Here is a 25154-nt window from a genome sequence, read left to right on the forward strand (position 1 = left end):
GAAAAGACAAATGGCCTGCTAACTTTTTAGGATGTAATTTAAAAGCCATTTGTCTAGTGGTAGTAACTGGAAATGGACTTCTGCTGCAGGCCAGCGTGGCTTCCTCCAGGAGCGAGAGGTTGGCTAATGGTGACCAGTTGGCTGTGGCTGTTTTCAAACTTACCCACCGTTTCCCTGGAAGGCTCAGAAAGGGGGGAAAATGGCATGTTGAGGGGACTGTGAGGTCACAGAGGGCTTTGGAGAGAGGCAGACACCTGTCTCTGGGGCCACACAGCTGCTCTTGTTTGTCTTACATACTGAGAGGACCAGGAATAAAAGTAGGTTCAGAGGGCTCATGAGGGTTTTAACAGCCAAGTCTTGCCAATCAGAACCCTTGAAATCTGGAAAGCGTGGGCTTTGTCGTTTTCCTCTTTGGTGCACCTCAGAAGTAACTTCTCTCAGACAACCATGGCTTTTTCCTGTAGACAACAAAGCTTTTGTTTTAACCATTCACTCAGGATAGACAGTTTTCAAGAATATATTATCTGTGCCTCTTCTTCAACAGAATTGTTGCAGGGACGTTAAGAGTTCATTGATGACACAGGGCCATTATTTTGAATGTCAGTTTTAAAGACTTTGTCTTCTCTTTGCTTTTCTTTTGTTTATTGTATCCTATTTGACAATTACATCACCTCGTCTACCTTGGAATTTGATATACGTTTACTTGGTATTTAGTGAGAAAAAAATGATGGAAAAAATCCCAAATGGTAAAACAAATGATGATGTATTCACTTAATGGGTTGCTCTATGACCTTTGAAAAGGATGTAAATAACTACTGATGTAGAAATTAGAATATTGGAAAGAAGTTTGTGCTATATCACTAAGTGATGTAATAGGCTAGCTGAACAGTGTGTGCGTTAGGATGGCCCCTATACCTAGGGAGTCCTGATGAGCTCTGGTTCCAGACTTTTCATCACCTGTGAATGAAGACACCAAACTACTTAGCTTCAGGTGAAAGTTCTATGCATTCAGTTAAAGGATTCCAGGCAAAAGAAGCAAAATGTACTGATTGCCTACCATGTGTCAGAGCTATTTTAGGAGCTTTCATATGCTACTTATTAATCCTGATAATCATGCTCTGAGGTGATTTTGTGCAATAGGCCAGGAGCTTAAAGCTAAGAGTTTTGTAGCTTGCTCAGATTCGCACAGTTGAAAGACAGTGGAGCTAAGGTTTGAATATCAATGTACCTGACTCTAAAGCCCATGTTCCTGCTCTACTGTACCAGTTATCTCCTGCCTCAGTGATGCTGCCGGATGCATGACAAGCCACCACGAAAGCCCAGTGGCATGCAACAATGAGTGCATATTGCTTGTCCCTCTGGGGTCAGCTGGGAGTTGGCCAGCTATTTCTGCCGTTCACTCACGTTGTCTGATGGTTGACTGGCCATTGGGTGATCTAGATCAGCCTTGTCTGGGACAACTGGGTGATTCAGTTCTGCTCCACATGCTTTTGTCCTTCAGCAGGCTAGCCTGGGCATATTGCTGTGGCATGGCACAGCTGGAAGGGAGCAAGAGGGATCACCCAGGCTCCCAAGGCCAGGCTGGGAACTGGCACATGGTCATCGCTTTTGGCCGAACTAAGTTACCTGACTGAACCCAGAGTCAAGAGGTGGGGAAATATACTCCTCTGCTTGTAACGAAGGAACTGCAAAATCCTGTTGCAGAGGGTGTGGCTAGAGGGAAGAGTGACAAACTGGGGCCATTAAAGCAATCAGCAGCATAAAACAAGCTCTGCGTTTGAGCACGAGCAGGTGTTCTAAGGGCTTCACCTGGACATTCCACCTAACTTTTCTGAAGTTTTGGATAAAGTATGTATGTGGGTGGGGTGGGGACGGGGAAGTTGGGGTAGGAGGAGAGGAGGGACACAGTTAAATGTTTTAGCCAAACAATGTAATTCCATATTACATTATTGGCTATAATGAGGGGAAATTGTTCCATCTTTACATTCTATGTAGCATGGGGTATATATACTCTGGGACTATTAAGGGAAGGAGAGGGGTTTCTTGTTGTGTGTTTTTTTCCTCCCTACCCTAAATGGACCCAAACTCACGACCCAGAAAGAAAACAGACAGAAGAACTATTTCCACAGCATTTCCATGGCTGTCAGCAGGTAATATGTTATTGCTGCTAGTGTTTCTGGCTGCCAGGCTCTGCTTCTCAGATGCCACATATGAGCAAGAGGCTAAAGAACATGCATCTTGTGAAGAGTACAATGCATGAGCTTTGTGAAAGCTATTCTTTCCACTTCCCAGTGTATATCATGATAGCTCTGTGTGCTTGAGATTCATGCAAACCTTTCCTTCTGGTGACTGCTCTCATGTAAATAAAATTGCAGAAGGAAAGGTAGCTCAATTAAAAGAGCAGTTGTTACACATTTTAGGAACATTTGCTTGAATACAGTCAACCATGTGGGTTATAAGTGATGGTTCTTCTCTATTTGGTAAGTGGGACAACAAAATTTCTACCTGTCAGTTTCTGCTAACCTCATTCAAGCCCTAAATGAACATGAAAATATCAAAGCAATATTTCAAAGAAAGAAGTCTATAATGCAGACTTTTCACTGAGGTGGTTTGATTTTTCTGATCAGGATTTCATTGATTGTGCTGATTCACCCTCAGTCGGAAGGATGACTGAGATTCCCTGGACTCTGCCTCATGCTGGTTCTGGCTCAGCCTGCCTGCTTGTCTGGGAGCCCTGCTCCCCTAGGACTGAAAGGTGAGCACAAAGCTTCAGCTCCCTCTTCTTTGCCTCTGGGCAACTCGTTCCTGCTCTTACTTCCTTTCTCTGGAATGGCTTCTTCCATTGGTCTCTGACTTGGACCCTGCCATCTAGAAGTACCAGTCCCCCAGCCTGCTAGGAGTTCTGGCAGGGAGTGGATTAGGGCCTGAAACAAACTGTACCAGACAACTGACTCTCACTTTCCTCCAGAAACTTAACAAAAATGATCATAGCAATTGGCACGGCTAGAAATGACCTACTGGACCCCTCTTCCTTGAGTTCTGTGTCTTGCTTATTGTTCTGGGATTCATAGCCCACTGCATGAATGAGTGCTCTTTGGGACCGTGTGTTCATTTGCATAACATGTTTCTCAGGTGCATGTAAGTTATACATGAGTTTGTGTTAATCATTTGAAATTTAATTAGACCATAGAGTTTTCTCTTACTTTTCAATATTCCCCCTCTCTCCCACTAGAGCTCATGCAACCCTTCAGAAGCAATTCTAGTCTCTTTTCCTGGCACTGTGGTTGTCCTGAGTTTCTGCTTTCATGGTGGGGGGCACTCAGAAGCCCAGACAGATTGGGGAGTCTTGTCTGAGGTAACTTAATGGCTGGTAGAGAATCTGCGAATAAGCCCCAGGATCCCGGTCCCTTCCTCTTTCCTCACCCTTCTTTTCCGGGCTTGGTAGCTTCTCTCTGACAGGAAAGCTAAGTGAGGAGGTGTCCAGGCCATCCCTAACTAGCTCTGAGAGCCTTTCCCAGAATTCCATTAAGCAAGAGCTCTTTATTGACTAATGTCCAATGATTATTTCCCTTCACCGATTAGAATTCTCAAAAGCTAAGGATTCTTTCTCACTCACATGGAAGTATGAGGTGAAGAACTACAGAGGACAGCAGCCTAAGTAGTTCTCATCAGGGCTTCCCCCTGCGGGAGTCCTGTCCCCCCTGTTCCCCACATGATGACCTGAGCACAAGGCAAGTTCAGGTCCCACAGGTGCGCAGATCCCACTCTCCTAAATGAGGGGGAAAAGTGATGAGAACCGATACCCCTGCTCCCGAAAACAGGAAGCAGCCTGGACAGATGGACTTGATATGGAGCTATCAGACCGCTGCCCCTCACACTGGGACCTTTATCACTGCTAGTCATCAGCACTCCTGGCAAGCTCATGAATAATGCATTTCCCAGTGATTTCCTTCCTTATTTGCTAGCTTGGGGCAATATTGATTTAAAAAAAAAAGAAGTCTACATAGCTGGGCTGTGTTGTGGTAACATTTATTTTAAATGACTGGGAGACAGAGCACACATGTGTTTATCTCTGCATATGTGTGTTGGTGTCTGTTGCCTGTGGATGAAGACATTTGTTAAAGGAGGCACCACGGTTATTCGGTAATGTTTTTCAAATCAAAGTTTGGTACAGATTGGAGCCCGGAGTCAGGTTGAAACAGCTATGTGGAGTGGTAGTTGTGGTGGACCAGGAAGACAAGGCAGAGCAGACCGGGAGGAGGTGGGGGGGCCCTGGGAGGAGGTAGTCAGGGAAACTGCGCTGTTGAGTTAGCAGTAGGGTCTCTTAATCAGTTGAGGGCTGTCTGTCTGCATCCCTGCCTTGGATGCGGATAACCTCCTGGCCGCACCAGTCTCCATATTCAAGGAGCAACTGTAATGGTGACATGTGGGTAATGCTCTTGCAAAGGGCCTGAAACAATGAGACTACTTAAGTGCTAACCAGTGTTGGGGACTGTGAGGCTGAGCTTGGAGAGAGAAGAGGTCCCATGGGGCTGGGGCACTGGAAGTCCCTGTGGAGAGCTCTGTCCTGCCGAAGCTGCCAGGACTGGCCGCGTGCCGGCGAGTAGCTGCCATCTTCACCTGCTTACGGCTCCCGGCTTGGAGCCTCTGTTTACTTCATTTATGATTCTCATGAACTGACAGAGAGAAGCACATACTTGGAATTGCTGTGCTGATGGCAGGCCTGGTGCCGTCAGCCTGCTCACCCACCCGCCACCTCAGGCAAGCCAGAAGCACGCTCCAATTTGACAGGCTGTCGTGGCCTCCCACTTAATTATATTGTCACACAAGCTTTCAGGGATTCCAAGAAGAGAGCCCTCCTCAGGGAAATTTAATTCTTTTCCCAAACCATTCACTGGCTCCACTAAGCCCTCCTCTCACCACACCAGTCTTTCCCTCAAAAAGCTCAAGAGAAAGAAAGTTCAGCAAGTGCCAGATGCTTACCTGGTGTTGAAAGATGGTCTAACAGGAGGAGGCGGAGGCCCCTTCAGTAATCCTCCCTCCCACCTCTCTCTCCCAGGCACTCAAGGCTCCTGTCTTTCTCTCCTGGGGCAGGCGATGGCGGGCGGGGTGGGTGTGGGTATGTGGCAAAGCCAGTCACTGCAGTCCTGGAGAGCCGGAGCTCTTGTGGAGGCTCAGAGGGGTGGAGGGTGCCGTGCAGCTGGTCGGGTGAGGTCCAGGCCTCCAAGTCTCTCCTCTCCACTGACTCAACACTCCAACATGCTAATAATCAGGACCAAAAATACTCATCCTTGAGGCCCCCGACTACTTCAAAGGTATTTTCACATATAGCATATCATGTGAGCTGCCCAAAAAGTCTAAAAGGCTCCCCCAAATCCTTCATTCATCTGCCTTACCTAGCATTAATTTAAGCTCTCTCCTCTTTCCTTCAATCCTAAACTTGGGATAAAAAGACGGCTCCATCCATACTGCTTCATGACTTTCATACAACCTTCCTTCTACAATGACTGGAGTGGCCCTCTTTAAGGTAACCAGTAATGTTCAGGTCCAATCCTGGGCCCTTTTCTGAGTACTTATTGGCTGTGCAGCATTTTTTCCTGTTACCAGCTTCCAAATCCCCCTCCCAACCCTCCCAGTGCACCCCCACCATGTTATAAGCAGATAACGTGGTTAATGCAAAGAAACACATCTCCAATGGTGTTGTTGCAGGCATCAGATGCAAATAGTACTTTGGGTCAGACAATAGTGCTAAAGGTTCCGTCAACTCTATTTAGACAACCACTGACTTGGCCCACATACAGAGGTGGCACATGCTAGTGACACTGGGGAGCTGCACAACAGTCTCATTCACTTCCATTTCTTTGGTCTCCAGATAGTCTTGGAGGCCTCGGCACTCTGTGTCTTGGACTTCTAGTCCCCCCATTTGCTGAGAAGTAAAAACCTAAGAGTTCACGCCCTCCTCCCCTACCTCACTGAGTCAGAGGCTTGAAGCTGCAGCCCCTCTCAGGCTCAGTGTTTGCTTTCCCTCACCTGAAAGGAAGAAGCTGGAAGGAAAGGCTCATTTCCTCTGCAGGGTGTGGAGAGCGGGAGCATGCACCAGACGATGCTCGTTTATTTGAAATTGTTCCATGGCACAAGGCCCTCTAATCGATCATCCTTTGCAAATGTCAATGGAAGAAGTATGAGTTCCGTATATATAAAGCCAGAAAAATGGGGGCTTGTCCCCCACCTCCCAGGTGTGTATTTATGCACTGATGAATGACCCCATAGTGGGTTTGTTATAGAAAAAGTCCGTGCCAAAGGCAGGAACCTTGCATCTGGAAATACAGTCTGACAATTAAGCCTCTGAGCCTGGAGCCCACTGCTCCATGTTTCCTGGCTGTGACTATCACATCCTTAAAGTTGGGGTGAACCCAAGAGTTTTGGAATCTGGGTCCTTATTGTTTCTGTGGTCTTGTTTCTCTAAGATTGCTTTTTGTTCGGTTTTGGTTTTGTTTGTTGTTAGTACTGGGAGTGGAGCTTTAAAAATCATGAAAGCCAATTAAAAATTAGTGCGGGAGAATAACACTCTTACTCCAGTCTTGTCCTGATAGGACAGTCATGAAGAATAAGGAGTTAATGTTTGGAAGACCCTTTGAAGTGACAGACTTGAGGTGCCCAGATTGGACGGAGCCTCGGCCCTCCCCTGCTCCAGCTTTGGTTCATACCTGTACCAGAATGTGACCCCCAGCTCCCTGCCCTTCTCCCCTCCAAACCAGCCTCTCCTTTCCCGCCCTCTAAACAATGGCACACTTTGTTTTAAAAGGACAGTGAAATAGGAATCGCACTTCCCAAGTAACATTTACAAAAAGGGACAGGAGTAAAAAAATTAGGACTGGCTAAGTCAAAAATAGGATGTCCTGCTTGGGCTCTTTGCAGGTCTTTCTCCTTTCAAAGCATATCCCCAAATGAGGTCTGAGTGGAGTAATGTCTGATTAATGGGTGTCTTGTGTTTTATGTGCTGTGGAAAAGAACAGCTGTGTGAAAGGGTTAAAAATGAGCTCTTGGTCAAGAGCCCCAGGCAACAGGCACACTCAGTTTCAGTCGGGAAGAAAGACAAGTGTTTGGTTAGTAACTGGATATGCTGGAGCTGGGTTTTGGCTTCCGGTCCCTCTGCAGGTTGAGTCGGGATGGCCCAGTTCTCAACGTTATTTGGAGGTGGAATTGAGGCAGGCGGCCCTGGAAGGCAGGACCTGGAAGGCAGGACCTGGGAGGTGCTACCCACCCCTTAGGAAATTTAGGCCCAGGGCAGGCTGGGGACTTGACCCAGGTCATTCTAGTTAGTGGCATAGCCAAGACAAGAGTGGAAAGTTTCACTTCCAGTCCCAGAGTCCTTTCTGGAAATTACTAGGGTGTATAGAATGTGGATTGAGTCAGACACAGATTCAGAGCTGGCTCAGCCTCTGCTTGGCTCGGTTACCTCCTGTTTCTCCATCCAACCCCTCATCTGTGATATGGGGTTCAAAAATAGCTGTTTGTCTGAGTTTTTGGTTTTAAATGAGATGGTACATAGAAAGACCAGAAATTAACACACTCAAAAGACATCCGTTCTTCGGCTAACAGGAATTCTCCCAGGCTTGGGACTGGCCGTGCAAATGGAATAGGCTCTTCTGAATCAGTTAGGATGTAAATAAAGCCTCTGAAAACCAAATGTCATTCTCTGAGCACCTTAGTGGAGGAGCCCCACATCAAAGGAAAAGGCAAATGGGATGGGGAGAATAAAAGAGCCTTTTCTGACCAAAAGGAACTTACCCCAGAGAAGAGCTGACTTAACGGTGCCCCAAACTGGCCTGTGAAGTTAGAGAGGGCTACAGATTAGACAGCCAGGAGGAAATAATGCTTTTCTTGTCTTGGCTGTGGGGGCAGAAGGAGAACAACAGCTGGCAGGCATATGCAGCCTGTTAGGGGCACACTCCCATCAGACAGTCGGAAATCCTGCCTGGTACTGGCAGGGCCAGAGCAGCCACTATGGAGCAGGCGGCCTGGGGGTGTCGGGGAACCAGAGTATCACTGCCAAGGCTCCAGGCCCATATCCCCCCATGGCTGCCGGAGCAGGGGCCTCTCTCCCCAGCCACTAGCCCCTAAGGCCCTTCCTCTTCCCAGGAGGTGTCGGATCCAGTGATGCTATCGACAGAAACACGGAGGAAGTCTGGGGTTTATTTTGTATCGACTTCAAAATGCCTATGGATCGCCTCCTCCTCTGCAGGGCCCGGACGGGTAATCTGGCCCCCTCTGCAGCCCAGTCTCCTTCTCAGCCAGGGTAGACAGCAAGCAGCCTTCTTCTTCTCCCTCCAATTTTTCCCTTGGTTTTCCTTTAATAGCCAGGGGATCAAACATCTGAGAAGGGGACCAGGCTGCCTGCCGTCCCCTCTTGGACCCTCAGCCTCTGAGCTGTTGGGCCATGTGACAAGATGCCCAGCATTAGCATCTGCTAATTAATCTGCAGACTGGCTCCCTGTTGGCCTGTAGCTTTTTACAAACCTGAATTAAACAAAGTGTTTATGTGACAGATATGTTGGGGGGGTGGTTTCAGATATAATCACCATCAATCTGGCTGCAGCCAAAATAAATTATGTGAAAAGTAAAACAAACTATTGCACAGACAAAGTAGGCCTTAGGGGTCTCCAGCAATAATCTGTGTTTTCTTATTTAGCTGTGTCTAATATTTCTGCTCTTTTCAGTGTAGATAGGATCTCTGCACACATGGCGCTCTTGTTGCAGCTGATGGGGTGGACACAAGCTCCCTCTCCCTGAGTGGAGGGAGAAGGGAAGGGATGTTGCATATTTACATTTAAATTCTTGGTTCAAATAAACCAGCTCTGGCTGGGCACAGGGCAGGATGAGAGATGGGTGGGAACAACCCACTGTAGGATGGAGGGTGCACTCCGTCTCCCTCCTTCCAACCTTCCTGGGTTGGGGCCGTGGTAGAAAAGCCAGAGACCCTGGACGCTTCCAGAGAGGGCCTGGGTTAGGAGCCCTGCAGTGTGCCTGTGTGGTATGCAGGCTTTCTGAGTCCTCTGTCCTTCAGGTATTTCAGCACTCCTCTGAGGAAACTGAAACCCGTAGTTACAATTCGCCAGCCCTCTAACAGTGATGTTGGGCTTTGACCCTGTCTCTGAAAACCCATGCCGTTGCTCTCCACGCCTCACTAAATAAAGAGGGACCAACCTTGGCCATTCTCTCTGGGAAGAAGTCTTTGGGTGCCTGTGTCAGCCCTGCCTGGCCTCCCTGCTCTGCACTCCTCCCTTCTGTGCAGCTAGGGCTACTCCACTCCCCTCTTCTTTCCCCTCTGCTCCTGTGGCTCAGTTTGTCCCCAGTTCCCAAACCAGGCCTGGAGGAAGAGAGGAGAGGCTGAGTGTCTCCAGACTAGCAGCTGCCTGTCCTCCCATCTGGTAACTGAGCACAGCTCTAACCTGCTACCCGAGCTCCAGCTCCTTTCCCTCCTGGACCAACCTAGGATGCCGGAGCCCCCCAACAGCAAAGACTCCAGCTTGCTGCCTACAGGTGTCTGGGTGCTTGAGGCCAACTCTCCAGCTCACCTGTGCCTGGGCTTGACAAATCTGCTGAGATTGAGCAACTTTGCGGAAACCCCTCCTCTCTAACAACCCCCTGGCCCACTGCTTAGCACTTGCCTGGGCCTGGCTCTAGAAAAAGCCACGCGTGTTGAATTCAGTGCCTGTCCATCTGCTCTGAATCCCTGTCCTGACTTCTATACTACAAGACTGGTGAGTCTGGTGCCACATTCTCTCCCTTTCTCAATGTCTAGAATTGCTGTATGTAGCACTCTTGGTGCTTATTCCTTAATGATCCTTAGATGTGAGAACTCTGAAAGTCTACCATGAGGGATGCTTTTTCCTGTTGTTGTTATTCTGTTCCTCTTCACAAGGACCCTATCTTGAGTAAAAACTCTCACACCCAGAAAGGGAAGACATTAGATCAGTAATTCAGGCCACAGATGTTCCTTCTCCCCTTGACAAAAGAAACAGGACAGATTCCTGCTCCTTGACAACACTGTACACCAGAAAGTCAGTTAAATCACAGTTAAGCTTATGTACAGTTGGCTAGAACAGAAAGAAAACCTCTGTGCAAAAGAAAGGAATGCTTGTGACTTTTCAAACCCATTCATTCATTCATTCATTCAGTAACATTTATTGAGATCTACTGTGCACCAGATACTATTCTAAACCATTGGGCTACATCAGTGAACTAAAAATCTCTGCCTTCCTGGATTTTAATTTTACCAGGTGTAAGCAGATGATAAATAGTAATCATAAACAGTAAGAAATGTACATAGCATGATAGAAGGCAAAAAATGCCAATGAATAAAATGACAAGGTAAGAGTGATTAGAAGTTCTGGAATGAGGACTGAGTTATATGTCCACATCAGGGGTTTGAGGCAGGTCTTACAGTGAAGGTGATGTCTGAACATAGACTTGAGGGAGGCAAGAAAGTGAGCCATGAGAGTATCTGGGGAAGGGTGTTCCAGCAGATGAAACAGCCAGTGCAAAGACCCTGAGGCCACTGTGTCTGGTACGTTTAAGGAACAGTGAGAAGGCCAGAGCGGCCAGAGTGAAATGAGTAAGGGGGAAGTAGAAGGAAGTGAGGTAGGTGAGATAACAGGGACCAGATTGTGGAATCTGGTCCATAAAGACTTGGGCTCTTTTCTCTCCCTACTTGAGTAGATTCATAAAGGCCAGTCTCTCTCATTAGTCAAGCTAGATATTCAAGAAATCCAACAAATAATTCTTGAATTTGGGTGCCAAGTCCTGAGGCATGCTCATCGATAAGGCAGTCTCTGCCTTCAGAGGTTTGAATCCCAGTGGTTGCGGCTGCATGGTGCAGAGGAAAGAGCACTGGACTGTAGGTTAGGATAACTGGATTATAGTCCTGCCTTTCTATGTAAGCTTGGTCACTCGCCAAACCTCAGCTTCCTGTCACTAGAGATAATTAACTATGCCCTGGTCACCTGTCAGATGCTAAGGTGATCAAATGAATTAAGGAATATAAAGACTCTTTGAAAACTGAAGAGCCCTCTATAAAAGAGACGAGAGTTAGGGAATCAAGTTAACATGGTCATTGTCCTATGTCCCTTTCCTTAGGCCCAGTAGACTCGGTCTGTGTTGCAATCTTGGCCATACCCACTGCTCTCTCCATGACCTCATTGGCACCACTTTTCCTGGTGAGACCCACCACTTGCCATTCATTCAAGTTGGTACAAATATCCAGCATGAAAAGTACATCCAGGGGTGCCTGCTTTGCAAAGGAAATTTACCCATTCTCTATTTCATGCTTCCTTGATCAGATAAATCTGCATTTGGTGCTAACTTTTAAGTCAAATATGCACGACTCCAACCAACAATAACAAAAACAACCCACAGGTTGCTGAGCGTGGCGAGCTTTCAAAATGCATTCAGACAGTGTGAGGATATTAATAGGGAGACACGTATCTCATTTCAGCCTACAAAGCAGATCCCACAGTGGGACATGGAAATGCTGGACCCTTCAAGATTAGCTTCAAGTGCAGAGAGGAACTTGTCCGGAATACAGACATGCCTGAGGCTGTGTCCCAGACGCTGAGCTTCCAGCTCTAATGGCACTGTCTGTCAACTCAGCTCTGTTTTGAATGAAACTGGACATTCAGTGATGGCCAAAAACAGCAGTTAACTAAAATGAAGCTACATGTAGACAGTGATGGAGGTGGAGAAAGATAGAGCTGTACAGGCCCTTCAGAAATCATCTTGAATGCTTTTCCTTTAATTCACAGGTAAGGACACCAAGGCCTCAGGCCATACCATGACTGCTGTGATGACAAGACTAATGTCATTTTCACTAGGGGTGCATTTGCCATCTCTGGAGCCTAGTATTCTGAATGTCCTTAGGTGTCCTTTTTGTGTGACCGTGGCCCTCTGGATACAGGACTAGCCCAATGGACACGTGGGCACTTCCAGGTCCAGTGATGGGAATGGACCATAGTGGTCACAGTGGAAAGGACACTGGATAAAGAGTCCAAAGACCTGATCTGAGGCCTGGCTCTAGACTTATTTACTGGAAAACACTTACCTCTCTGTCTCTTTTCTCAACTGCAAAATGTGAAGTGTAACTAAGAGAATGTGTTTTAAAGGACTCCAAAAACTGAAACTGTTCATGGAGGTTTTTATGACCATTGTTTTCTATCCCTCTTTTCCAGATTCCAACATGTCATCTGTGAGGACATGGTTCTCAAAATTACAGGTGAGTCTCTGAACAGGGCATTGGTGAAGCTGGCTGTCCCAAATGGATGCCTGGCCTTCCAGGTCACAGTACACAGGACTCTTTGCCATCAGTATCCACCCATCACACCCCCAACAACCTCAACAGCCTTCCTGTTAGTGCTCAGATTTGTCCTCAGGTTTGCAAATATCCCTCCTTCACCTGCAGAACCCCTCTTATCCTTTAAGATGGTAGTATCACTACTTCAAAACGACCATTCCCAGCTGCCCCAGACAAATTAGTTGCTATCTTCTCTATGTGGTGGTGGTGAGAATGAACCCCAGGGCCAGGCCATGTCAGTTTAACTCAGCTCCACCACCTCCTGGGCGCTTGCCTTGGACATGTTATTTAGCCTTTCTGTCTCAGCTTTCTCTCTTACAAAATGGGGATAAAGAAAGAATCCAGATCATAGGGTCATTCTGAGAAGTAAGTGAGTTAGTTTAAGTGGAAGCATTTTGAGCAATGTCTGGGTCACAGTAAGTGCTGCATAAATATGTTCTGCTTATTCTTCTCTTGATAACTTAGAATGAAAATAACTTCACATGGAGAAGTAATTTGAATGTATGAGATAGGAAAGTGTTTTTTAAGTGTGTTATAGACTTATTTTAAACCAGTTAACTTACGTTCCAAAGTAACTATGATTTAATGTTGGTAGTATAGCAAAGTACAGTGACTAGTTTCCATTGTATATTTAAAAGCCATATGTTCACAAGCTTAAATCTGGCTATCAGAATTTAAGCCATTCTTGAAATATATGAATAATAACAGATGTTAGTTTTATTATTAGAGAGCTTAATATATCATGTGCAATACAATAGACTACATATCTGCCTCCCCTTCTTAGACTATTAGAGCCAGAATGGTGTCCTGTATTTTTCTGTTTTCTCAGTGCCTAACACCATGTCAAGAACATATTAAGTGCTCAATAAACACTTGTTGTACAGATTATTGGGCATAGTCTATGTGGTTCTGTCTGTGACATCATTCCTATATTTTTTCCAGTCAACTTCATAGGACAAGCAATCTGCAACTATACTCTTCATATAAAACTTCTTGTAGTTTAAAAAATACCCTAAGTCTCATTTTTGTTTAATGAAAGAAAATTGTCTGGGAATTTTAACCAGTAGAACTACAATGTGAAAACAAGTGAGACTCAATTGGTGATAAGTCTTGGAGTTGTGGTCCCAGCTAATGGTTTTCAATAACAGAGTACAAGGCTGGGTTCTATCTGAAGAGTAATTAAAATAAGAAGAGATTCTCCCCAAAATCTTTGGCAAGTGTGCATAACCTCTAGAAGGACACAGACAAGCCTTTAAGGATATGAAGCATGGAGCAGCATGGAGGGGAGGTCACAGTGGGGTTGGGATTGTAATTTCCTGGAAAAAGTGGATTTTAAACCACTGGTTTGACTTCCTGCTCTTAATCTCATTGTTATGTGCAATATTCTGAAATTGACACCGAGAGACTACCTATCTGCCAATTTGGGTTTAGGGTGAGAGTACTGGGGGGAAACAACTACCTTCCCATTGTATTCTTAATTTCCTGTGTCCAATTATATTCTTAAATACAACAAAATACCATTCCTACAAGGATTGTAGGGTTAAAATTCAACCACATTATCTCTTTCTGATAGTTAACTGGTAAAGATAATAATCTAGTAAATGACCATATCTGAAAATATTTAGACATTAGTTAAGGCAGTAATGTGAATATAATGTATGTGTACTTGTGGTTATAGTAATATTTAAATGATTTAAATTAGGAATGGATAATCAGGAAAATCAACATACTCTCTTCACCTGTTTTGTAATATGACTTTCAGAACAGTAGACACATCATAGGATCCATGGGGAGAGCCAAGTAAGGGATATGGTACATTGTCTGCAAAGATAGCTGCCAACAATTCCTCCCCTCCATGGATGCATGTATGGAGTCTGTTTCTCCTCTCCTTGAGCCTGGGCTGGTCTTGTGACTTTCTTTGGCCAACTGAATTGTGCAGAAACAATGCTGTGTCTGTTGTAAGTCTTGTATGAGGCCCTTAAGAGGCCTGATAGCTTCCACTTTTACTCTCTTAGAGCCTTGAGCCACCATATAAGGATGTCTGACTAGCCTGCTGGAGAGGGGACCCAGCCACCCTCACGCCAGTCCAGCCTCTCCAACCAGGACATAGACATAGGAAGGTGATGCCATTTTGGATCCTCCAGCCCTAATTAAGAACCTCCCCATTAACACCACTTGGAAAACAGATAAGCTGTCTCCTGCAGACCCTGTCCAAATCACACCACTGTGAGCAGGTGTTGTCTCAGAATGGTTGGATCTGAAATGCTTTGTTACAGCAATACATACCTAAAACAGGGAATAGCACCAACCTACATCTGTGTCTGAGAGCTCTTCCTGTGTGCTCTCCTCTTTGCATTAGGACCAGCTGGGGGAAATCTTGAGTGCCTCTCTTTCCTCATTGCTCATGGCAGATATGATGCGACTGTCATTCCCATTCAGCCCAGATACTAGCCTAAACCTCTACAGAGCTCTGGACAACGACTAGGCCATTGATGTAGGTTTTTGAACTAAAACGATTTGCCATTCTAGGATGAGTCATCATGTTCCAGGATCTCTGTCAATGAAAGGAAGCGGGGAGTGGTGTACCCTAGTAATCTATTAGCACCTCCTAGAACCATGGAATATTAAAAGATGAAAGAACTTTCACCTATCCGAGGGGTTCTGAACCCTGGCTGCAGATGAAAATTACCCCCTGCTGCTTTAATAATTGAACTGATATCTGGGCCTCATCCGCAGTGGATTCCAATTCACTTGGGCCTCAGCATTTTTAAATATGCATATTCCTTAGTAGTAAAGAAATTTGATTTCACAAGTTGGGACCTGAAGGGGCAGATCACAGCTGGCTGAGCCCTATTTAGAAACTCTTTTTGAGGGTTAAGGGGCTGACAATCTAAGGACTCTGAGCACTAGAAAGTAGGGGGAGCTTTCCTAAAGGGAAAACAAAGGTTCATGAGAGGGAAAGAGAGGGAAGGGCACACACTCTGGAGAGCCAGCTACCAGGTCAGACGATAGACGGACATCTCTTCCTTTCTGTCAGAAAAAGCCAGCAGTTAATTCATAAGAGCAGGTTTGGATATATGGTTACAGATGTGAATGGAAGGTACAGTCCATGTTGCAAGGTTTTTCCTGTGGAGAATTTCTTAAACTTCAGACCTCATTGTCAAAAAGAACTGACACAAAGTACGAAGCACACGAGAGATGTGTTGACACAATAGGGTCAGAAAAGTTCAAGGCGCCTTCTCTCTTGGCAAGTTTGGCAGGAATGCTAAAATACAAGGGGACTGGGGAACATGACAGTAAAATTTTAAGGCTTCATTTTTTGGTAAAATATGACTTGCTGTCAGGTATATGAGTTGGTGGCTTTGAAGCAAATATGTAATAAATCTAACCTCTACTGAAATCTGAAAAGCTTTTCTGCATATAAATAAAACCATGAGTGTGATAAAATTGCTTTTGATCACCTCACATGAAAGGTGTTAGGAATTTTCAGACTGTTATTATAATTATAATGCTGTGGATGAAAAAAATCTTACTTGCACATCTCTCCTCCTGCCCCATCTTAAAAGGCATTTCTGGAGAAAAGCACATTCACCCACTTCAGTATTGTTTTGATCCTAACTTTGTAGTTTGAAGAAAAGTTTCAGCTTTTAGTGACAGCAGGAAAATTGTCTTGTAGGAAACCCTACAAACTATGAATGACATTGGAATTTGCAAAAATGAATCAAGTTTCTTCTCAGAGCCTCAGCTGAAACACGACTTCTAAAGAGCTCCTTGTTGTCAGGAAAGGAGTTTCCTTACTTTGTTTCCTTCTTTTTCTGAATCTGCTTCTTGATCTCCTGTCTATAGGGGTCATGGTGGAGAATACTCTTTGCCTGACTTACACTTTCTACGGGTCTTTTAATAATCACTTTTGTATTCGCTTTATATACTAATCATAGTTTTACTCCATAATCATGGGCTAAAAAATGGGAGAGGGACCATTACTCAAACGAAGACCTCCATCTGTTCACGGTGTGACGCCGGCCGCCCTGTCAATCATCCTGGCCCCATCCGCCTGCTCTCATTCATCCCATGCTCTGTCAAGATTTCATAGTCAGAAGTCTGACCTGTGTATGCCACTGCTCCACTCAACATATTTAAGGGATTCCCTTTTGCTTACAGAATAAAGCCCAAACCCCATGCCTGGTCTCTAAGACCCCTATAATCTGGTCCAGCGTTATCTCTGGCACTCACCTCACTTGAAATCTCGGGTCCAGCCTTGCTGCTTGACTTTCTCCTGCTCCTCTTTGTGGCACCTTGACTGCCATCCTGCCAGAAATACCTTCCTCTTTCTGATAGAATTTCTGCAAGGTCCACATCACTTCCTCCTCCACTAAGCTTTCCCCAGTTATCCATCCAATTCCCTCAAACTTTAATGTGAATTGCATAATATTTAGCATACTCTGACTTATACTTTCATTTCCTTTTTTTGTGTGTGCCTCATTTTCCTTTTTAGATGGTAAGATTTCATTCACTTATTTAACAAATATTTATTGTGGACTAACTGTGTGTGAAGTTCTGGGCTCCATGTAGGAAGGCTGTAGTGAAAAAGACAGACATGGTCCCTGCCCTGCAGAGCTTGCAGTCTAATGAGGAGGACTATTATGACAGTGTGACAAGTGCTGTTTTGGGGACAGTGCTGGGTGACATGGGAAAACACAAGAGGGCCACTTAACCACACTCGGGGGCAGAGAGGCCTCCTTGAAAAAGTGGTGCTCTAAGTGACACTTAGAAGACGAGTAGGAGTTAGCTAAGCAAAGATGTTGGGGAAGACTGTGTCAGCAGCAAGAATGGCACACATAAATCATGGACACCAGAAGAAGTTAAAGATCAGCACAGAGGAAGTGGGAAACGATGGTGAGAACATTACAGGAGGTAAGCAGAGGCCTAGCCCTGAGCCTGTGTTCAAGAATGGATGCTTTATAAGTATTACGTTCTTTGGGATAGCTTCCCCATAAGAAACAAGACCAGCAGTAGAGATTTTTGCCTTTCTCAAAAAATGTGAAGTCCAGAGATAGGTGATTCCTGGATTGATTCGTTCCGTGGTTCAGTCATGTCAGGGCTTCGAGTCACATCTCCGGAGGTCCTTGGTTTTCCTTTCATGGTCACAGGGTGGCATCCACAGCTTCCAACAGCACATCCTCGTGTGGCAGAAAAATCGGCAGGGTGGAAGGGGGTTAAGTTCTCTTCCACATCCCTCTTTTTTATCATGTGGGAAAATCTTTCCCAGACTCCTCCCTGAAGTCTTTATTATTATTGTATGGACTGATCACATGCCTGCTTTTAAACCACTCACTGGCAAAGGGGGAATCAGATTTCCATGATTAGCTTAAACCAAACATGATTCATATTCTAAGACTGGAGGAAGGCCCAATCGTCCCTAAAGACATTGTCACCCAAAACTTGATTGGTATTGGGATTTTCTTTTAGCAAGGAAGAAAGAAGAGATTACTGTTAAGGGAGACAACCAATAGTGTCTCCCACATAGTATCTCCTGAATATACTGACTCAAACCCCTATACCAAAGGCCTAGTAGAGGAAGGAGAGGAAGAAACATGCTCATTTCCAGTTTTAAAACCTATTTGCATCAGTTTTCACTGTCACATACAAGATATCTGGCTTTCACCAAAACATATAGGAAATGTACAAAAAAGCAAGGGAGAAAAAAAACCACTGTCAAGAGACAAAGTAATCAACAAAATTAGACTCAGATATAACACAGGTGTTGGAATTGCCAGCCCCAGGTTTTAAAGTAACTGTGGTTTTTGTGTTGAAGGTTCTAATGGAACAGATGGACTATGCACAATAGCAGATGGGTAATGTTAGTAGAGAGATGGAAATGATCAGAAAGAATCAAATGGAAATTCTAGAAATGAAGGACACAGTACCAGAGTTGAAGAACACTTTCAATGGCCTCATTAGTAAACCTGATACAGCCAAGGAAAGAATCATTTAACATGAAGATCTAACCTCACAAAATTACCTAAAGTGAAGCACACACTCATGAGTGAAAAAAGAAAGGAAAACAGAACAGAGCATCAAAGCCTCTGGGACAATATCAGCTAGTCTAACATACATGTAAATTACAATTCCAGGAAGAGAAGAGAGCAAAGGTGGAAGAAATGCTTAAAGAAGTAATGGTTGAGAATTTTCTAAAGTTAATTATAACCACTATCTACAGATCTAAAAAGCTCAGAAAACACCAAACAGAGTAAATACAAAAGCAAAACAATGTAAAATAACCTGGACATATCATGTTCAAAGCACTGAAAGCCAAGGATAAAGAGAAAAACTTGAAGGCAATGAAAAAAGATATTACGTGCAGAGGAACAAAGATAAAAATTATGCAAGCTTCTTGTCAGAAACTGTGTAAGCCAGACAAATAATGGAGTGATATCATTAAAGGGCTGTGGAGGAAAAATCCTCTGTCAACCAGTATTTTATCTCACCCAGTGAAAATTTCTTTCAGAAATGAGGGGAAAAATACAGACTTTCTCAGACAAACAAAAGTATTGTCAACTACAGGTAAAAAATGGAAATGATATTGCACTATTATTTCATCTATTACTAGTGAGCAGTGAAGTTGAACTTTTTAAAATATTTAGTATTGATTTGTAGTTTCTCTTATATGATTTGCCATTTCATATTTTTCACCCATTTTTCTATGGACTATTTTTTCTTTTTCTTGTAGGAGTTCCTTATGTATCATTCCTTCGTTATATATGTAGCAAATGTCCCTTTATAATCTGTCACTTTTCTTTTAGTATGTTTATGGTGACTTTTGTTGACAGAATTTTACAATTTGATAAAATTGAATCTAATCACTTTTTCCTCTAGAGTTTTACATAGGCTTTCCTTCCATCAAGTTCTTATAAGATTTTCTTCTAAGGTTTTATAATTTTATGTATTGCTTAGGTCTTTAATCCTTCTGGAACTTAAACTTTTGAATAGTGAAACATAGTGATATAAGTTAATTTATCTCAAATGGTCAGTAAGTAGCTCCAATATCATTCTTTGAATAGTCAGCCTATCCTTTCCCTATTGATTTGAAATGCCACATTTATCTTATAATACATTCCCATATATTCACGGCTCAGTTGTTAGATTCCCATGTATGTCCTATTGCACTATTTGGTACTGATGTCACAATGTTTTATTTCCCGTAGCTTTATGTTGATTTGATACTGTGACAGGCAATAGCCAGGTTTGTCCTGCTTAGCTCCCCCAGTAGATAAATGACACGCCTGCCTGAAATTTTGAAAAAGGAATTCTAAAAGAGAGCACATGCTTTTCCACATTTCTGAAGTAATCTAGCAGATAATGGGCCCTAGTATGAGGAGTGGTAATAGCCAGGCATCAAACACAGCCTATCACATTGTCTTCGGGCAACTAAGCATATCTGATACCTCGTTATTATCATTTAATCGGTCTTTAGTGCACCAATGTGGTATTTTAACAATATAACAAGAAATTGAAACTGATAATAGATCTGGATAATGTGGCTTACCAAAAGTGGTTTTGTAAAACCATTCTGGAGTTTTGAAGTGTCGTGATTGGGGACCTGTAGGCTCCAGATAACACTGTTCAGGACTTTCCACCACCTGGCAGTTTCTTCCTGTCAAGTTGACCATGGCCAGCACTCAAGCCTGTCTCTCCTGATAGAATTAAGGTAAACCCAAAATCTGTGCTCCTCTAGCTCTCCTTGATGCAATCTCTTATCTTTTAAGGTCATTGCAATTACATGCAATTCATCTGCTGTGTATGTGCCTGAGTGTGCTTTCTTACTCATCTTCAAGCCTGGCCTCTATTCAGAAATTTAGAACAGCATGCTTTTTGGAGACTTCTTTTTCAAAATTGCCTTGGGCATTCTTTTTCTCTTCTAGAAGAATTTCAGAATCAGTTTGTAAGTTCTTTGAAAAACCCCATTGGGAATTTGATTGTGATTTCACTGAATTTATAGATTAATTTGGGGGGAACCACCATCTTTATGATGCCAGGCCTTTCTTACCAGATACATGAACATTTTCTCCATCTATTTGGGCTTTCTTTTATGTACATTTGTAAATAAAATTATATCTTTTTTTTCATTTAGATCTTAAACATTTTCATTTTAAGTTTATTCTTGGGTATTTTTTAGTTTGTGGGTTTTGTAAGATCTTTTTTCATTACATTTCATAATAGTTATTGTAGGATAGAGGCAAGCTGTTGTTTTCATATGTTAATATTGTGGTTGGCCTCCTAACTGAACTCTGTGAATTATGACAGTTTACTTCATATTTTTTATATTTTCTAGATACACAATTATGTTTGTCTGCAAAAACTGACAAGTTTTGTTTCTTCCTTTCAAATCTTTATGTAATTTCTTTTCCTTGTCATTTAATTGGCTAGGACACCCCAGTGAATGTGAAGTAGTTGTAGGGATCCTTATCTTATTCCTAACATCAATAGGAATAATTCTCTTATTTCATCATTATGTATGATATTTGCTGTTGGTTTCTGGTTGACATTCTTTATCAGGAAAAGAAAATTTTCTTCTATTTCCAACTTGATAAGAGTTTCTTGGGAATGAATATTAAATGTCATGAAATAATTTCTCTACTTCTGTTGACATAATCATGTAATTTTTCTCTTCTAGTCTATTAATTTAACAATATTTTGAAATGATGAACCAACATTGCATCTGAGGGATTAAATGCTATTTGATTTTTTCCAATTGTGGTAATAACATTTTTAGTTTGCTTTATAAATACTTAAATAGGGCAGACAATCTTTGGTTTGCCTGCAAACTGACTGATTCAAAGGTCTCCCCTGACTCCATTGTGCTATCATTTTTGTCTCTGGTGATTGAGTTTGTGGTCATTCTCTCCTAAAGTTTTACAGATTATTTAGGGGAAACTAAGAATATCTGGGACATCTCATTAACTTTTAAAAGTTGGCATCACAGAGGACAACCTGAGCATACCAACTTGGGACTGGTGTCTGTCAGAAACACAACCCTACATCTGAGGTGGGCTGAGGGTTGGTGAAGGGGTGACCCATGACCCATGGTAGCATTGTGTGCAGTAAGGAAACATGGATAAGTACAAACAATTATATAGAGCAGAGAGGATATATGTCCTTGGAGTCCGTCAAAACAAAATCCAGGACACAAATAGGAGGCTAACGTCCTTTCAATTTCTACAACAACCTGAGGCAGATTTCTGGTGACGTTAATGAAGCTTAAGCTTCAGGGCCTCTCATTTAAAAGGGCCCCTTCCAAGGTCCTGCTCCTAGTTTTATATTTGTAATTTTGTATTCTTTTCCTTAAAGAGAGACCCCAGGTTGTATAAGCCTTAGACCCCACAAAACCTGGGTTCATCCCTAATGACAATCCCAAGTATGGCTTTGCATACCAGCCGCCAAGCCCAGACCCAGAGCTCTGAAAGCCCTCTCTGGCAACCCTGATAATTCTCTCAGTTTAGCAATTAGAACGGGTGGCAGATTAAATTACCCTGTTGCTTCCCAGCTGGGCTTAGAGAACTGTGGCTTGACATCTTAGCCAGTGGGTGTCACATGGAGCAAGTGCTCAGCTATCTCACACTTTTCTCTCTGTGGGGGCACATGACCAAATTCATTATTAACGCCGAGCTGATCTGGTTACCTTGATTGACACTAAGTGATTTCAGTCTGGGCTATATTTGTCTTCATGGGGAAAATGCCTGCTGCAGAGCAGAAAAGGTTATTTCCCTCTTCAAATACATGTGGGCCTGTCCCTGTAGAGTCACGTACCCTGACATCAGAACTGGACCCACGGGCTTTGGAGGACAGCAAACGATGTCATGGGCAAAAAATGGTGTCGGCTTGTTTTTTCCTTTATCTGAACTCTGATGGAGAAGTAGTTTGTTGAGAATTTGCAAGTCTTTCAGATGAGGAAGGGGATGAATTAGTAGTAGCTGTAGTTACTTTGCATTCACAAAAGATAGTTCCTGGTCTCTCTCTGTTACTGTTAAGCTTAGTTAAAAAAATTTGGTTTTTAATCTTTTAGGGCTTTGTCATCTAATTAATGAGACTAATAAATCATTAGCCTGCTATTGAGTAAAAATTTAACCTCTTAGAATAAAATATTCCTTAATACAACATGTTTTTTTGTTTATAGAATCAAAAAGGAAAATACTACCTACAAGAAACTCCATTCTTAATGCTGATACCCTCTCCCATAGTTGCTGAGCATATAAGACAAGTCTATGAATGACCTGATGTTATGTTTACAGTGCTATGCTATTATGTTAATTCTAAATGCATGTCAGAAATATATTAAACCCAGTAACACAGGTAAAACTCAGATACTACTAGTCCGTAAACTTCAATTAGGAAATTTAAATTGGATTGTAGGGGAAATTTTAGCCTAGTTTTCAAATAGAGTTATAGTGGCTTGAAGTGAACTATTGCCTTACCTCATAGGATTTAGTTATTTTGGATGAAGTAAAAGTTAATGAGTTTAACAAGCAATTGTGTTGAGAGATGGATCCTCAGGACTTGGGAATAAAAAAAGAAGCATTAAAAAGAAGCAACTCTATTTTGTCATTGCTCTTGTTATATAGTACTTGTGTCTGATTCTCTCTTTACTGTCAGACCTCTTGTAGGGTCCATAACTGGTGGGTTTGGGGGCAGAGAGCAATAGAGCTCGTTTAAGTGATGACCTGCCTGTAGAAATAGTTCTTTTACCAGACGCATTCAGGGAGGGAGGAGGGAGAGCTACTGTTTAGCTTCAAATCACAAAGTCGTAACTACTGAATCTGCCCCTCCCCTCTTGGATCTCTGCCTTCTCTCCAGGGGTGATTACAATGAGATGGGCTGGCTGCCATTAGACAGGGAAATAGGAGGGAGTGTCCTCTGACCTAAGGAAAATATCTCATGCAAACACGGTTCCTTTAATATAGAGAGGTGTGTAAAAATGCATGTAAACAAGCATTTTTTAATTTGAACATTAAATTTTATTGGTACAGAGCATGTGTTTTGTTATACTGGTGACTAATGCCATTTAAAAATGAGATTTGGAAATTCCATTCTGCTTATGTAAGGAGATAAAGAGCATTTGGAACATTAATCTGGTGCTAACCCCTGTAATAATAGCTGATTAGCAACAAGACAACTTGAGGTTCCAAAAGTGTTTTCTGCAGAGCCCTCTATTAAGTGTAAAAAGTTTTGGATTTTGGTCTTTATTTTTATCCAAATGGTTTTTGTTTGAGAAACCTCTGTAAGTAAACTTCAGAAATCATCAATTTGCGAATATTGGTGTGCAAAAATATTTACTTGCATGTAGATATCCTATTTCCCTGTACAATGGGGTAAGTAGGTAAGTATTTCTTCAAATACATCTAGTTAAAAGTAAATTTATCTATGAGAGATAGAGGATGAAAAATCCAGGAATGAGTTAATAAACATACTGAAGGTTACTTACTACCAAAGAAAAAAATGATCTCCATGCTGATTGTCTTAGGAAGTCTTGGTTATGGCCGTAGTCATGGTTCACATTTTGTAGAAAAGTGCTTTTCAGACTTCAAATGAATTCCTGGATGTTGTTGGCCATTACAGTGAAAATGATGATGATGGTCACATTTATGGAAGTATGCTTCTTCACAGAAATAACAGGAAAGGTCAGAGGGAAACAAAGATACTTTGAACAAAGAAAAAAATTATTAAAATAATGAATGTGGTTGAAAACAAGTGTTTTCTCAAACTGGTGATTTTCTTGAATTTGAAGTGTATAGACAGACGAATCCCTGGTCCCATTTACCTGGAGTTAAAGGGGTCATTCAGGGAAACCTTGGTTTACCCCAGTTGTCCCTTATTTCTGAGCTGAAGTGTTTACAGGCCTGATCTGTGTTCTTTCTGAAACAAAGTGAAACACCCTTGATCTATTGTGCAGTGGGAAGCTCATGAGCTTTGAAAGTTGACAGCCCAAGTTTGACTCTGGGTTCTGCAACTTACTGTGTAACTGAGCATTTTTGCCTCAGTTTCCTCATGTGTAAATGGGGAAAATGATAGTTTCTTTTTCTGATATTATAAGGATTAAATGAGAATACATGGAAACCACCTAGCACAGAGCAGATACCTGCTAAATGTTCATCCTCGTGCCTCCACACCCCTTTCCTGTTCAGATAAATCTAAACTTTCTGGAGGCTGAGAGCACTTGGCAGTTCTCATTAACTTACAAAAGATTTTCCAGGATATTTTTGTGTTTCTGGATTGTCAGGTCATATCGGTGGTGTTTTGATTTTGACATGGCCCTGGAAAGGAGTTCCATGTACCCAGTCACTCTCACCTTTGCTTCAAAGGAATGTCGTGTTACTGGTTGTGTTCATGAAGCATGGTGGACCCAAAGGAAATTTACTGGAGGAAGGTTGTTTTCAGAGGCGAGGAATTCCCTGATCCCCACAAAGGCTTCCTTTTCCACCTGAACGCTGGGTGGGCTCTGGCTCTACCAGGCAGTGTAAGAAACAGCAATCAGTGGACCCAAGAAGGGACCTGAGCCTGGTCAAATTCAAGGTCATTCACTAATTCAACAAATGGTTTCTGAGCACCTTTTCCCCAAAGAATAATAGGTTTTGCCAGTATTCCAAAGCAACCACACCAAAGGACTCACTGTTTATATCAAAGTATTGATCTGGGGATCTGCGGATGGAGTTCTGAGAGTAGGTGAATCCCCTGAAACTTTGTGCCAAAGAGTACGTGCATGTGCGTGTCTGTGCACTTCTGGGAAGAAGATCCAGAACTTTAATAAGCT

The 25154-nt window shown here is 43.0% G+C and overlaps 1 long non-coding RNA gene across 1 annotated transcript; it reads left to right on the forward strand.

Moving 5' to 3' along the window:
• Positions 1-1752: 1752 nt before the first annotated feature.
• On the forward strand, positions 1753-23657 carry LOC118932357 (uncharacterized). The gene is made up of 4 exons (XR_008995854.1): positions 1753-1848; positions 2628-2755; positions 12228-12271; positions 22524-23657. It is a non-coding gene; the product is annotated as an uncharacterized LOC118932357 (long non-coding RNA).
• The last annotated feature ends 1497 nt before the right edge of the window (positions 23658-25154 follow it).

The sequence above is a fragment of the Manis pentadactyla genome, chromosome 2 (assembly GCF_030020395.1).
Source record: "Manis pentadactyla isolate mManPen7 chromosome 2, mManPen7.hap1, whole genome shotgun sequence".
Taxonomy (NCBI): domain Eukaryota; kingdom Metazoa; phylum Chordata; class Mammalia; order Pholidota; family Manidae; genus Manis; species Manis pentadactyla.